Below are 15,442 nucleotides of genomic sequence, written 5' to 3'. Positions count from 1 at the left end.
TCCTGCTCCCGTGGCGTGGAGCAGGGCGGAGGAATGCGGGGCAGCGCGGAGCCGTGCCACGCCGTGCCGAGCCGTGCCGAGCCGTGCCGAGCCGTGCCGAGCCGTGCCGAGCCGTGCCGAGCCGTGCCGAGCCGGGCAAGGCGGGACGCGGCTGCTCGGGCAGCGCTGTGCCCGCTCTGGTGTCCGCTTCCCATGACTCGCGGCGTCATCGCTGCGCTTCGCTGCGGGACCGTTTCGTGTCCCTGTCACCTTCGGGGGAGGGTGGGGGAAGGTTTCGCCTCCCTCGAGGCCCGGCTCAGCCCCGGTCCCCCAGGACTGTTCTCCTCCAGGCTCCTTCCCAGCTCGGCCAGGTAGCCGTGCCGAAGGAGGCTGGAGGTGCCTGTGGAGGATGGAGGTTAATTCCCCGTTAACTAAGAGTTGGGGGGCAGCAAGGAAGGGACGTTCATGTCTGTTTCTAAACAAAACAGTAACGGGGAACCGAATGCAGAGTGCGAGGGAGCGATCCCCGAGCTGTCATGAACGTGACAGCCGGGAAGTTTGAGGGAAATCCCGACTCTTGCAGTCTGAAGCCCGCGGGATGGTCCCGGTGGGTTACGCTGGCCGATCCCCACAAGTTTTATCATTTTCGTTTACGATCCGCTGCTGCCTCCTTCCTCACCCGTTTATTAATCCGTTCCCACCGGGATGCCACCCGTGGTACAGCGCGGGTGGGAGGTTTTGTTGTGCCCGAGATGCTGGCCATTGCCACGGGCGGTCTGGCTCAGCAAAAGGCTGGAGAAAGCACACACGCACACAGACACACACCCACACACGTACACGCCGAGCTAGTTGCCAAGAATACACGCAGAGTTAAGGCCCGAGTGGAGTCCAAGGAAAAACAACAACAACAAAAAAAGGGCTCTGTTGGACCCAAAACGTTGGGATCCGTTTGGATGGGATGCGCAGAGGGTTTCCTTCATTGTCTTTATTTTCACGTCCCCGAGGAGGATGCGCGGCCGCGATAGCCCCTGCCACGTCCCCGGGGCCGTCCCCGCCGCGGCGGGCGCGGGGCTGCTGCACCGGGAATGCAGGCTCCGGAGCTCTGCCTTCTGTCTAGTGTTTCCCACAGATCTGTCAAGTCCGATTTGGAAGGAGACTCCCTCATTTGGGATTAATTTCCAGGCAGATTGGAAAGTGTATCTCTATGGGGTTTTTTTTTTTTTTCTTTTTTTTTTTTTTTTTTTCCCTGTCTTGTCCAGACCGAGATTTAAAACCTATTAAGTCTCCCTCGCTCGGTTGGTCACAGTCAGGATGTCATAACTATCCTCAAAACTTTTCAGACTGATTTATTCCTCCGACTTTACAGCTCTTCTTGCTGATATACGGCCGAGGCGAGAGCGGGGCGACTGCGTTCAAAAGGCTAAGACACCGACTGCAGCTTGACCGCTGCTCAGAGGTGCCCGGTATACAAAAAGCAAACGAAACACACTCCCTTCCCAAAACAAGGAAATTAGAGTGGGGCATTAAAACATTGCTAGAGTGACATACTCATAAATCAGACATGTCCCTTGAAAGAGTTACGTCTGGAGAAGGAAAAACACATCCCACACTTCTTAGCCGCGGGATATTTATTTTCCTTCGCCGCTCATCGGGGTGTCAATAACTTTTGACCGATACCGTCCCATTACGACTGTGGACTCATGGTGCGCCTTCAGTTGCTCTAAAAACCAAGTCCCGTCATCTTTAAAAGAGGAAGAAAGTTCTGACATGCCACGGAACGAAATAGAGCCGAAAAAACCCTGATATGCGGTGCAAATGGGTGACAAAACCAGAAAGCCTATTTTTTAAATTTTAATGGGGAGTGTTAACAATAATGGCGTAATTATCACTGTTTTATTAAGGCTATTTTTTACGACACGGTTAGAGGTGGAAGCTTTGGAAGGAAGAGAATAATAGGCGCATTATTCTGGGGTGTAAGGACAAGTTGATACAGTGACAGCACACAACACATAAGTGGCGTGGAGGAGAGAGAGGACAGACCTGCGAGTGGGGTGTGCCTGGGGGAGCATGTAATGGTATTTACAGGACCCGACCCGGGACACGGTTCTGCCTCTGGGTAGCTCTCTATATAGGATTCCAGCAGCTCTGCGGAGGGCATCTGCCTGTTCTTAAATTTTTCTTTACCTGCTGCCTGCCGGAAGCAGCACTTCTCTGCCACCACAGAAGGCTCTGGAGAGTTTTAGCTTGTTAGATCAAAACGTGAAAAAAAAAAAAAAAAAAAAAAAAAAAAAAAAAAAAAAAAAAAAAAAAAAGAAGGGCACGATCCTGCTCCTGGGTCATTCAGGACAAGTTTGCCCGTGGAAACTAGATCTGCTGCCTTACTGGTGGCAGTGAGTAAATCGTGCAGGAATCTGGGCTTTCGATTTCAATTGCTATCGCTTCCAGACTCGTCGAGAGCCATAAAACTGCGGCATCCTTTTAATGTTACCGTGAGCTGTAAAAACACGATCTGCGTGGCAAACTCGCTGATTTGAAAGCAGAATAATATTTATGGTGGGAATTTAATTCGGCGGAAGGCACAGGTAAATGAAAAGCGACAGTCATTCAGTGGGACCCGTGACGAGGCTTTTTATTATCTTTTTTTTTTTTTTTTTAATGAAATTTAACGAGAGATCAGTCCGCACCTCCCCATGCTGTGCATCTTCTCGTCCCCCTGGGGTCGGGTGCCGGTGACCTGGCGCGCCTCAGCATCACTTGCAGAAGCAGGCAGAAGCTCTGGGTTTGCAAATGGGCAACCCCACGACTGCCTAGAAATGCCCGAAAACCCTTTCAGGGGGATGTATCCCCACCGAGAGCAACCCGCAGGAATGCCAGAGGCAAACATGCAGCCTGTCACTACATTTAGCACTCTGTTCCGGGCGGGGGGTGCTCTCTTTGTGCTTCCCTCCTGCATCCACCTCTCTTTGCTTCTACCCCCGCCGCTGTCGGGGGACACCGGGGGGCTGTCGGGGGGCTCCGTGCCGGTCCTTCCCGGAAGGAAATGGCCGAAACGAGGGGCGTTTGCAACGCACGGTGTCATCCCATGCGCATGGTCGGAGCCGGGGCTGTCTGCGCGCTCTTGCAGCCCTTCGCTTCCCAGCCGCAGGGGCGGCTTTGGGCCCGATTCTGCTCGGCCGGGGCTATTCTGGCTGGGCTGATGCTGTTTTAACAGAGCAATGGGGAGAGGTGTGTAGCTGTGGTTCAGAGCTCTGGGGATTGAGCCTGAGAGGTGGAAGCTGAATCCCCGTCTGCTCAGTCCAGAAAGAATGGCTGCCAATGTCCCAGCTCATATACTGGATGCTGGGGACCCTGTTCTTCCCCAGGAAGAGAGTGAGAAATCCCCACGGAAGGTTCCTCTGAAGTGCTGAGGGATCTCTCGCTATCGAAGGTTCATGCATTTCCTGAAGTGCCAGTAGCTGGTGTATTCCCCCAGAGACCCAGCTGTACGCCTCTTGTGATGAAGGGGAGTTCTCCCTTTGGTTCAAAAAGGAGCAGATATGACCCCATGGGAACAAGCTATAGATGCGTGTAAAGACACTTCATTTGGGGAAGGAGGAATGGAAAGTTGTGTGTGCAATAAAAAGAGGAGAGGAGAGGAGAGGAGAGGAGAGGAGAGGAGAGGAGAGGAGAGGAGAGGAGAGGAGAGGAGAGGAGAGGAGAGGAGAGGAGAGGAGAGGAGAGGAGAGGAGAGGAGAGGAGAGGAGAGGAGAGGAGAGGAGAGGAGAGGAGAGGAGAGGAGAGGAGAGGAGAGGAGAGGAGAGGAGAGGAGAGGAGAGGAGAGGAGAGGAGAGGAGAGGAGAGGAGAGGAGAGGAGAGGAGAGGAGAGGAGAGGAGAGGAGAGGAGTCCCAACCAACTAGACCAGCCATTTTAATGGCAAATTCCCTCAATCCACATTGAGGTTGGTTGTTGGGCTGAGGCAGAAGCCTTGTTTAGTTTTTGTCCATCTCTGCCTCATTAATTTTTTCCCCAAAGCAAACACAGAGAAGAAAAAAAAAAAAAAAAATCTCAGTTATATACCCTGGGGCCACTTTGACAGAAAGTTTGACCCAATTTTTATGATCAAGAGTCAAAAGTTAACCCCTTAACCTCCAGTCCCACCTTCAAAAAACTTTGGCTAGCCAGGCTGAGATGACATCATCAATTACAGTGGTGCATCCTAGCAGCAGGTGTGGGTGCCTGGTTTATGTTTGACCTGACATGTATGTGCATTCCCCTTGGGAGCAGCACATCCACAGGCTGTGTCTGTCTGGAAAACCGAAATGTCCACTCCACCTCACTGAGCAGTGGCCAAGAGCTTCAGCACTCTTGCTTGATGCAGAAATGTCCAGATCTTGCTTCCTGGGTGTTGATGTCTGGTCACCACTTTTCTTCTCCATGTCTGGGCAACCTGTGGCCCCCTGGACAAGGTTGGGGGCAACTCATAGCCCAGGTCAGTGTGGAGCAGCAAGGTATGTGCAACCAGTGATAATGGCAGCATGGATGAACTGTGCTGAGGGTCCTTCTCCCATGGCCCATGCTTGCCTTTTGCACTCTCAGAGTTCACCTCTAGGCACATCATGCACATCACGGCTCAGAAGATTATTGGGCCTGGGAGATAAAAATTAGGGCAAAAGCAAAGTTGTAGAAAACTTCCACAGTTAGTCACGTGCTTCTGCCAGCGGGCACTGAGTTCAGCCTAGGAACAAACAGGAAATTCTGAGAGTTGGGACACATTTACCAGCAGTGCAGTATTGCACCCAGGTGCACACCCACCTGGCCACCCTTGCCCCTGGGGCTACACAGCATGTCCATGCTCTTCTGTCTTTCAGGCCTCCTGATTTTCAGGTAGGGCTGGAGAGGAGAAATCAGCCTCCCCACTGAGCCTGGGACTGGCCAGACCGTGGTGATGGGGATACCAGCCTGTGGGGAGACCATCAGGTTTCTGCTGGAGACGGGGGGTGTATCAGTATTGCATGGGGAGAGGAATCAGGGCATGTTCATGCAGTGGCCTGTTTTGCTGCCTGAAAATGGGCGTGAGAAAAGATTATGTTAGAAGCAAAGCCCGAGTGCCTGGTTATTTGCTGTTTCTCAAAAAGGAAATGAGCACATACTAGGAAACCCTGGCAGAGAAAGGCGAGCGGCTGTTTCTCAGGCAGGGCAGTACTGCGCAGGGCACGGCTAGAACGACACGAAGGCTGCAGCAGGTAGCCTGTGCTGGAGGGAAGCCGTGGCACAGAGATGGGGTTGGCTGTTTGCTCCTGGGCTTCCCTGCAACGCTTTTCCCATGGCGGATGGCTCTGTTTTTTGCTGGCTTGGCGCACACGCCTTTCAAGACTCATCTCCCAGGAGCTAATCCCCAAGTCCCAGGCACCCCCAAAGGAGACGAGGAGGGAACACAGCCCACCCCCGGGGCTGCGGGGGTCTGGCCGAGGACAGGAGCCCTGCCTCCCCCGGCCAGCTCAGCCCTGCGTCTGGCTCCCCGCTCCCTCCCCGTCCACCACCGCATCCCTCCTCCCCGCAGCGCCAATTGCAGCATCCCACCTCCTCCCTCCCTCCCGGCCGGCGGTCCCCGGCTGTGATCACGGCGGCCCTACACTAACTGCTGTCTTCTTGCGCCCCCCACTGCTGATGGGCCGCAGAGATGAAAGGAGCCAAGCCAGCCCGCTCTCCCTCTCTCTCTTTTTTTTTTTTTTTTTCCTGTGCCAGGGAAGCCTTTTTCCCAGGAGCAGGCCGGGCGGGCAGCACCTCCGGCGGCTCCCGCCCCCGGTGCCGGTGCGCACCGCCTCCGTGCCGTGGGGCAGGGCAGGAGACACCTGGGCGGCGCCCCCCCAGAGGCCGGGTGCCACCGGCACCTCCCGACGCCTTCCCCCCGGGGCACGGCTGCGCAGCCCGGGAGTAACTCGCTGGTCTTTTCAGAGTTGACACCAGCATCAGCATCATAACCGCCCTTCTAGGTCGAGAACATTTTGCCCCGTGCATAAACGCCTGGAAACACGTCAGGGGGGAGAACTGGCTGTTGCAGGCTACATTTGAACTCAGAAAAGTCCTGCTGGGGCGGCCCCCGGGGAAAGTGGAGGAACATGGCTAAGGTTTGGCCGCAGCCACCCCCGTTTTTCCCCGCCGCTCTTCCCTCTGCTTCTGCTGCTGTCGGTGGGTCCGAGAAATGAACATTTCCCACGGGCGGCCACGGGTGTGGATGTGCGGAGCATGAACACATCGTAGTAAACATGCCCCCATGCTTTAATCGGCTTCATCATCTTCCTCTGACACGCGATATGCGCTCTCCTCTTAGATCTGTGGTCTGTGCCATATACCACACCTTGTGTGTATATATGTATGTATATATACACGAACATACACATGCGCATATTTATGGCATGTACGCACGTAGACATGTTCTTCCCGCTCTTATTCCCCCATTAAAACGCAGTTCCGACAAAGCTGCTGAGATCCGGAAAGACTACATCGATGCGCCAGTACATGCCTCCCACCGTGGGTATGCGGCAGCCTGTAGGAGTTTTTCATTTGCAGTCCACAGCGCCCGTTTTGAATGCTTTTAGTCTGGCTGCCAACCAGCAGCTTAAAAAAAAATAAATAAATAAAAAATAAAATCAAAGCGTGTAGAACGCATGCCATGTGCTGCTCTTTTCTCGCTGGGTGTGGGGGTACGCCCTTCTTGTCATATTTCTGGTTATCCCCAGCTAACGCTGGGTAGGAAACACCAACGACCTTACCGGATTGGTTTCCTCCCCCTGGCATCAGCATGGCAAGATGGTCCCGTAGGGAAAACTGGGAAATTTTTACATTTGAGGGTTTTCCCCATGCTTCTCCCGCCCCTTTCCCCTAGAAGAGGACCGCGGCGTTCGGCCCCACAGCGTTTGGGGAGCAGCGGTCCCAAGCCCGCTGGGGCCGACCCGAGGCCGGGAGGTGGTGGGGGCCGGAGCTAGGTTTTTGGCAGACCCGGATAAAAGAAAACGAGAGCGGAGGCACGAATGCTTTAAACACATTTTCCCTTTATTTTGCGTGGCAGCAGGTTGCCGGGCCCTGGAGATGCATGAAGTCCGCTCAACGGGGATCCCCTCTCTGCTTGCTCCCGTTTCCCTTCTCGCAAAGAAGCACTCCGTGGAGAGAGAAAAAAAAAAAAAAAAAAAAAAAAAAAAAAAAAAAAAAAAAAAAAAAAAGGCAATATGATCAGCTTAGTTCTGCTTCCAAATATGTTTAGTTGCAGTCACTGCGGTTCTTAGGCAAAAACCCAAACCATCCTCTGGCATCGGCGTGTTTCTCGCGAAATAAATAAATAAATGCCATAAAACAGAGCCCTCACAAAGCGGAGAGGAGCGGGATAATGCGTTGTGAAAAGGGGAACGTTTCCTGGCACTCGGGCTGGGTGCAAGGGAGGCACTGGGGATGAGATAAAGCCGGGAGTGTGTGCTGCCAAACTGCCTCCCAGCGGGGGAGGGAGCGAGCACAGTGGGAGCTGGCGGTTCGCCCCGTCGTGGGTGACTGAACACGCGTGGATTTGACACGGGGGAGATCAACTCAGCCGCCCAACCCTATCGAGCAGCAGGGAGCTCCGGGCGGCGTGGGCTGAGCATCCTCTCCTGGGGCAGCGGCAGGGACGACGCCCGACTTCGCGGTAGATGGGACATCATTAATTGCGTCGGGGTTATTATTTCACCCTCCAGCAGAGACAGTGAGACGGTTCAGATCCTCCTGAGGCTGGCCAGAGGCTGGCCTTGGTGACTGGTGGCTCTGGGTGTAGCAACAGGAATGACCTCCCTCCCCTGCGAGCCCTTCCCCAAATGCCAAAGATGCCAAACCAGCACCGGTTTGCTTAAACTGCCCCGGGAAGGGCTGATTTCCAAAGGAGTGGTGGGGCTGGAAAACTTTGTGCCCTCACACTGGCGTCTCCCAGGGGACGTACTGAAACCATGTGTCCGAAGTGGCCGCCACACGCAGCACAGGGCAAAACAGCCATCCTCCCATTTCATTTTTTTTATTTTTAATGACAACATCGCTGTGTGTGCTTGTATAAATCCTCGGTGATTTCACAGCTCCCCGCGGTAATATCTCCAGGCTGACTCTTATGATTTCCTCCACGCCTGCACAGTTTTGGATTTATAGGTCTCTTACATACTCATTCACAGAAATAAAAAGGGCGGGAGTGGAGAGGACTTGATTTCTGGCTGCTTTCTGAGCTTTCCATGCCAGATCCGTGCAAGATCTAGTGCTTTGGAAATGTGGGTTTGTAAACCAACTCCTTAACTGATAGCACCCATGTTAGGGGGCTAGGCACACATTCACATGCACACATGTGCACACAAAAAGTCATGCCTAAAGATGTGTTAAAATTTCTTAAAGTGCATACTGTAAAATGAATATATATATATATATATATATATATATATAAATCCCCGAACACCCCAAAATCGAACAGTCTTGAAAGAATCTTTGTATGGCAGATGCATTAATCCCACATAATAACCACTCTGGTGCCTGCTGGGTCAACACTCTCCCAGCGCTAAGAAATACGAACTTCATGTGGATTAGGATGAAAATCAAATGGATACATCAGCATGAAAATTGGACAGTGGAAGAGCAGCTGCTGGGAGAGCCAAAGGGTCTGAGTTTTCAGAAGGTTAGGGCCCAATCCAGTCATCACCAGCTCAAGAGAAACAAATGCGAGTGGTGATGATGACAGGAATAAGGAAAGTAATGTCCTAAACCTGATAGCTCTTTGCGTAGAGGGGAATTCTCAGCTCGTCTCTCCATACAGGGATGTTATTACACTCTCCTCACTCCTCCTAAGCTGTGTGTTTGCCAAGTATTTGCCTGATGATCGCACAACCTTTAGAGAGAGCCTGTCTCTACCTCCCCCACAAGAAATGGCTCTGCAGGAGAGCTCCATGGGGTAAATGCCAAAGAAGGCAACACACGGGTCTCCTTCTGACAGATAAAAGGAGATCTGCATGTCTCTCAGTGAAAGCAGTCTAAAGCAGAAGCCAGCTCCTCACTTCTGAAACCGGTACACATGTATGAGTTGAGGATGAAAATGCAGTGTCTTCCAAGCCCTGCAGGGAGACCAGTGATCCTCCCACATCAAGGGCACTTGGACTTTAAACAAAGAGCTGGGTAGGAAATCTCCAGGCAGGAAAACCATACCCCAAAAGAGCAGGAAAAGCTGGCTGGGGGAAAGGTGGAGCCCTTCAGCCAAACGCCTGTGGTTTCTTGCTCCAATGCAAAAGGCACCAACTTTATATGAATGGCATATGTGCTGCCTATAGACTGTATTTTCCGTGGCATCAAGCCTTCATGCTTACTCATGAAAACCTTCCTAAGGAGCAGCAATCCTACCAACACCCAAGAACTGGGGTTTCCTGTGTGCAAGTACTCACCTTTAGATGCACCTCAGATGAGACAATTAAAGGAATACATCTTCCTTCTCTCTCTGCCTCCTGTCTGGAGGGCTTTGCACACCCTTTGTACAGGAGAAGTTAATGAAAGCAATTACCATGATACCTCACTGTCAAAACAGTGGTGGACAATTGCATTGAGCTGACACCTTTCAGTGGGTCACATACATGTACAAAATGACAGCAGAGTGCTAACTTTCAGGTGGCTACCTAACACACAGCAGAGGTGAACTGCAAATCTGACCCATGTACCAGGCAGGTTCACAAAATACTTTGTGCTATGTAATCTGTAGAGCTTTGGTGATAGAACTCAACATACAGAGCTGTTCTTGATGAAGTCTGTGACTGGAGGCTAAAGACTTGTTCATACACGGAAATGTTTATGAATGTCCATGCAGGACTTGCTGCTCCACCTCGGATCCACACCCCATCTCAGCCCAGGTGAATTTCCTGGTTAGACAAACCCAGGTTTGCAATGGAGATAAGGAAGAACACAGGATCTTGTTCAGAACAAGAATGTTCATGTATGGAGGTGCTCAGGGAGGGCCATTGTATTTTAAACTCAGATCCTATCTTAATAGTAGATGTTCATTAGCATAGTGTAATCCTTTTAATAGCTTCCTAGTTCAGCATGAGTGTCTTGTGTTGGTTTGCACCAAGTTCACCTGAACTAAATGTAACCAAATTAAACTCAGATGAAGTAAAGGGCTCCTGTAAGTCTCCATGTAGATTTCCAGATCAAACCACAACTCAGGGCACTTCAGTTCTGCACAGAGATTGGATACAAGGTGTTGAAAGTAATTTCCTTTGAAATCAAGGAGGCCTCATCTGAGCAGGGAAGACCAGGTCACCCTCAGTGTGCCTGACAGGCAACTTCAGCAATGATGATGTGCTCAGCTGCAAGTTACCACCTCGCAGGTATGACAGCACAACTGATGGATACAGCACCTCTTAGTCCATTGCAATGAAATGGAAAATAGCTTTATAGAAACCACTGCTGGAACACATTAATTAGAGTCTCTGACTCCTGAGCCCTGACAGCTTTGCTGACAGGGCAGAAGAGATCTCTACCTTCAGCTGCTTCATTCACAGCTACTGTTATTAATTAACCTAACATGATTTCAGTTTAAATTAACACACCAGACACCATGGCCAAGGAGCAGACATCCCTCCTTTTACAGCTGGAGTGAAAACAGCAGTAACCTCTTCAGCTACATCAGCTAAATCCAACATGAATCATCAATCACAACGCTCAGTGAGGTGCTGCCTTATGTGGATACTCTGGTTTATGCGCTCACTCCTGCTCAAGTGGCTTGTTTTTGTATAAATAGGTTTTCAGTCAGCTAGAGGGAAATCAATATGCTGGGATTATAATGGCTCAACAATGGGTATGTCACCTATGGAATAGATAAACCAACTATTACTCATCATTTAGCCTATGCAAATGACAACCATGGGCAAAACCTTAGTTGAAGTGACAGGGATTTTTTAATTTTTTTTTTTTGTTGTTATTTTTCTGTAGTCAAGACCTGAATCCCCCATAGTAAAGCCTCTTCGATATTATACATGCTCTCAGAGGCTTGTTCTTCCACTGTTTCTAGCTCACAGTGCTGCTCTCCCATCTAGACTGTCCTGGTCAGTTCAGACAGCAGTGGCTGTATTCACATGGCACTCATACATGTATCATGTCCCAAAACAGCCCCTCCAAAACATGCTAAATCACATCCTAGCAGTGCCTGATTCCATGACACAGATTTGGGGCAGAACCTCATGACATAGTTTAACCAGTTGGATAGGCATTTTTTTATCTCAGGAAAAAAAAAAAAAAGTGTTTAGAAGTCACTGGAGTGTGGATGACGAATTTAGGAGGAGAGTAGGAGCCAGGAAATCTGGAGCTCTCTTCCTGCCTGACTGCTGGCTCCGTGGCCTTGGGCAAGCCCTAATCTTTCTGACTCCACTTCCCGGCCTGTAAAACAGGGGTAATGTTAGTTACTTCGTGGTGATGACTGTACTAGTGACCAGTTAGCAATTTTTCTATGGTGAAGAAAACTGTTAATATTATAATCAATAGTGTTTTAAAGAGGAACAATATCCTTGTTGTTCGTATTGATATTTAAAGCTAATAAGCTAAGACCAACCCACCCACTTACCCTATTCATTAGGATCACTTTACAGTACTCCTCCGCAATCCTGTCTTTGGAAAACGGACAAATCCAGTTTGTAATCCAATTCGTCTGCTTAGGGGCATCCCAGGCATTATACAGCTGCTGTGCAACATCTGAAATGGAAATGACACAGTTTTCATTAGAGTAGGTTTTGAGTGGAAAAAAAAAAAAATCTTATTTTTTTAATGGCAAGCTTCATGCTTTCTCTCACACTTCTGGGTTGTACCACTTTCTCTTTTTCCCCATTTGATCCCACAGGAACTTTCCTTTCTCCCTCTTGAGAAACTGAAATGAAACTCCCAAAACATTGCAGATTTAACACATTTGTTTAAGACTTTTTCAAGAAAAAATGGCTGTTCATCTTCAGTTCTTTCCCAAGCCACCTGATTCCTGGCTCCTAGGGCAGATGTTGGTCAGGTAATCTGCCCCTGTTTTGTGTATCCTACCTCCCCCCAGTGAGGCACTACCTCTTTTCCTAAAAATAGATGGAAAACTCTCTGGGCCAGAGGACATCTTTTTGTTTTCTGATTTCTACACACTCCACAAATGGAGCTTAATGGTGCTAAGGAGCAATGGTAATAATAATAGCAATTAAGAGGTATGATTAGGGACTTGTTAGCCCTAATATTCTTCACCGCTGGCACAATGCCTGGAGGCCTTCTGTAATCAGGCGGCCTGGGTCTCTCTGACCCACGTGGAGAATCAGGACCACAGAGGAGCAGGGGCAGCCCAGAAGCTCCTGGCCACCCTTGCTCCAGGGATTTTTATGGAGGGGTGGGAAGCTGAACCAAAGGACCTAGCCAGAATTCTGGCTCTTCAGAGGTGGCAAATATCTTCTGTCTGCAACACCACTGCTTGGCTCTGTAAGCACTAGGTAAATCTAAAATATAGCCCAAACCCTCTATAAAAGTAATGTAAACTGTCAAGATCTATAACTGATGCTTTGCTCTCTCTTATGTTCTGTTGTAGATTTTATTGCAAGTTTTCATAGAAAGTCCCTTACCTACACCCACATCCTGGGTAGGACAGTGTTGTCTGACAAGTGTCTGTCTGGAGGAAACCACAGCAAAGCCATCATAACCAAATTTTTTTTTTTTTTTGGTGGAAAACAGATTTTCTTATTAATTCTATAGTCTCTAGTTACTTCCTTTCCATTTTCTCAGTTCCAGGCCTTCCTTGTCGTTGTTTCTATTGTGCCCAAATGCACTGCCTGGGAGGCTGTAATAGAGCTTGCATCTCTCATGTAACAAGGGATTACAGGACAAGGAATGGCACAGTCAAAGTCTTTTTCTACCTTTCTCACAGAAGTCCTGACACCAGTTTCACAGTGCCATGCTCATGAGACAACTGACACTGCAACACCCAGCAAAAACACAGCACATTTCACACAAGTGGGTAAGAATACTGTTGTGGAGGGACTGGCTTGGAAGACACCAAATAGCTTTTTTTGGAAAAGCATTGGTAGTGTTGGGATATGAGCCCCTGGCATGTCTCCACCAGCTGGGAGAAGGAACACCTCCAGAGACGCGAGGTGGGTACAGAAGGGTGCTCAGCCTTCGTCTCTGGCCTGGCTGGTTTTCCAAGGCTGCGGGCAAACGTGCTATTCATCACCTGTATGGTTGCAGCTGAACGGGGCTGGTGGTTTTCCATTTCTAACAAGACACACGCATGAGTTAAAATAAAAAATGAGATGGGAGGCAGGAGAAGCAGCTGCTGGGCCCGATGGCCGCTGATCCTTTCCATGTGAGGGGGTAACCTTTGGTAACCCTGGCCCCTTGTCATGTGACAGGGCCAGGAAATAAACCCTGGGCTCTTACCAGCACTCCTGTGTGTTACACCTTTATTGCAGTGATGACAGGTTGATGGCTCCACTGAAAGGTTCTTTTCCTTCAGGGAGTCCTGTCCAATGTTCAGCTTTATCCATCCATAAATGCTGCCTAAGTAGTGTAGGGTCGCTGGAAAAGGTTCCCGCTCCCCCTCCAGCCCCCCTCCACCACCGAAGACTGGCTTGGAAAGGGGCCCCTCACCTGCCTGTCAAAAGCCACTAACTCACTGTCACCACAGCCAGCTTTCTCCCCCTGGAAGTGGAGGGAACTTACCTCCGTGGAAGCCTTTCAGAAGGATCCCCCTTTCTCCCTCCCTTTCCCACCCCATCTCATCCCAACCCGCATCCTAAAAGACCAAACAATCCCCGCGTGCTTTTCTTGGATCTCAGACTGAATAGGGAAAGAAGTTCTTAGTTTGGATAACTCCTCTGACAGACTGGAGAATGCCTTAGCAGTTCCTCTTCTTAACAGCTTCATTTTTCCATCTTCCTTTTTGACAATGACATTATTAAAAGATCTTGGTATGTAGTAGGGCTACACATAGCTGCTGTAGGGCTATTGGAAAAAAAAAATAGAAATCAGGAGTCAACTGAAGAGCTATATGGCTTGGAAGGATACCAATCACAGTTTGTGAGCTCACCATTTCTTGAATGTGATTATCCTGTTTTATTCCACCCCACACACACCCGCTAGCTCTCTTTTAATTACCACTCGTGGGAAAGGTAAGCTGACCGGTTTGATAATTCTCAGCACCACAACAAGTGGTAAGAACGAGTTTAAACTGGAGATCCTGAAAGCTTTCTCTTTGCATAAGGCGAATTTATAGCTTGGAAACTAAATATTTGTTCAAAGAACTTTTGGAGGTGTTTGAGCACACAGGAGAGATGAAATGGCAGATTAAATATTTCATTTGCATGCGATAAGCATGGCATTAAGTCCTATCTTAATTCTTCACCTGTTTTCTGAAATCCTTCGACAAACACGGCACATTTCACCTCGCCGTTGCTCTTTCGAGTGGCTTTCAGGCTGATTTAATCGTTTTGTGATTCTGGCTGGGAGCACGCCGGGGGGGACAGACGCCGGTGCCTAACGGGAGCGCTGCAGGCTCGGGCTCCTTCCTTCTTCAGGCGACATTTGCCAGGCGCTGCTGCCGAGCAAGGACGGGGCTGCGCCCAGGAAACCAGATCTGGCTCCAGTGGGCATGCAGATGCTCCGGGGATGAGCTGGGTGCAAATGACTTTAAATAGAACAACCAAGCAAACAGCCAAGCAAATGGCGCTTGCCACCACCCGAACTCGAGTCACTTTTCACCGGCGATTTCGGGGCTGCTAGGTGTTGATGGCAGGGGGTACTTCTGCATGGCAAGCCATCTGATGTGGGCTTTACGAGAGCCATTTCCACGGCTGGGGCTTTATTCTTGGAACTCGCTCAGCTATCATGCAACTATGATCTACAGCTTGCCCGACCAAAGCTTTTCCGTGCTGTAATTCCTACAAACAGACCCATCGCGCCATGCATAAATCTGAACGTCTGCAAAACTGTGTGGCAGAGCTCCCTCCCTTCCTCCTTTCCGCACACACACACACGCACTCGCACACTCTGTTCTTTCTACTTGCTAGCAGAAATGCAGAAGAGGAGAGAGAAAAAATTACTTCTCTGCTGACGATGATCTTTTAATCTCCCGCAGCCTGCTTTCGAAAAAATAAAACGTGTTTATACATAGGTTCGGGGGACGATTCCAGCCCAGAAAGTATGTATAAACATGCAAATTTCTACTCTATCCGTAGTTTACTAGAACAAAAGGTATTCCTTCCTTGTACTTCTAGTAGAAAAAAATTAAAACAGTACCAAATGTGAGCATTAGCGACTTTGGAAAGGGGTTTTATTCTTTATGCCCTAAATGCCTAAACCTAATATTTTGAGGTGGCACACAAGCTGTGATCATAAAACGAGTTTTACTGGGAAGCCATGTTTACTTCTTGTTTATCAGACTTATTTTAATTCATTCTGGGTAGGTTCCAAGCGCTGTGTTAGAGATTA

This window comes from Aythya ferina (genome assembly GCF_964211825.1).
Source record: "Aythya ferina genome assembly, chromosome: 2".
NCBI lineage: Eukaryota > Metazoa > Chordata > Aves > Anseriformes > Anatidae > Aythya > Aythya ferina.
This window is presented reverse-complemented; position numbering follows the sequence as displayed.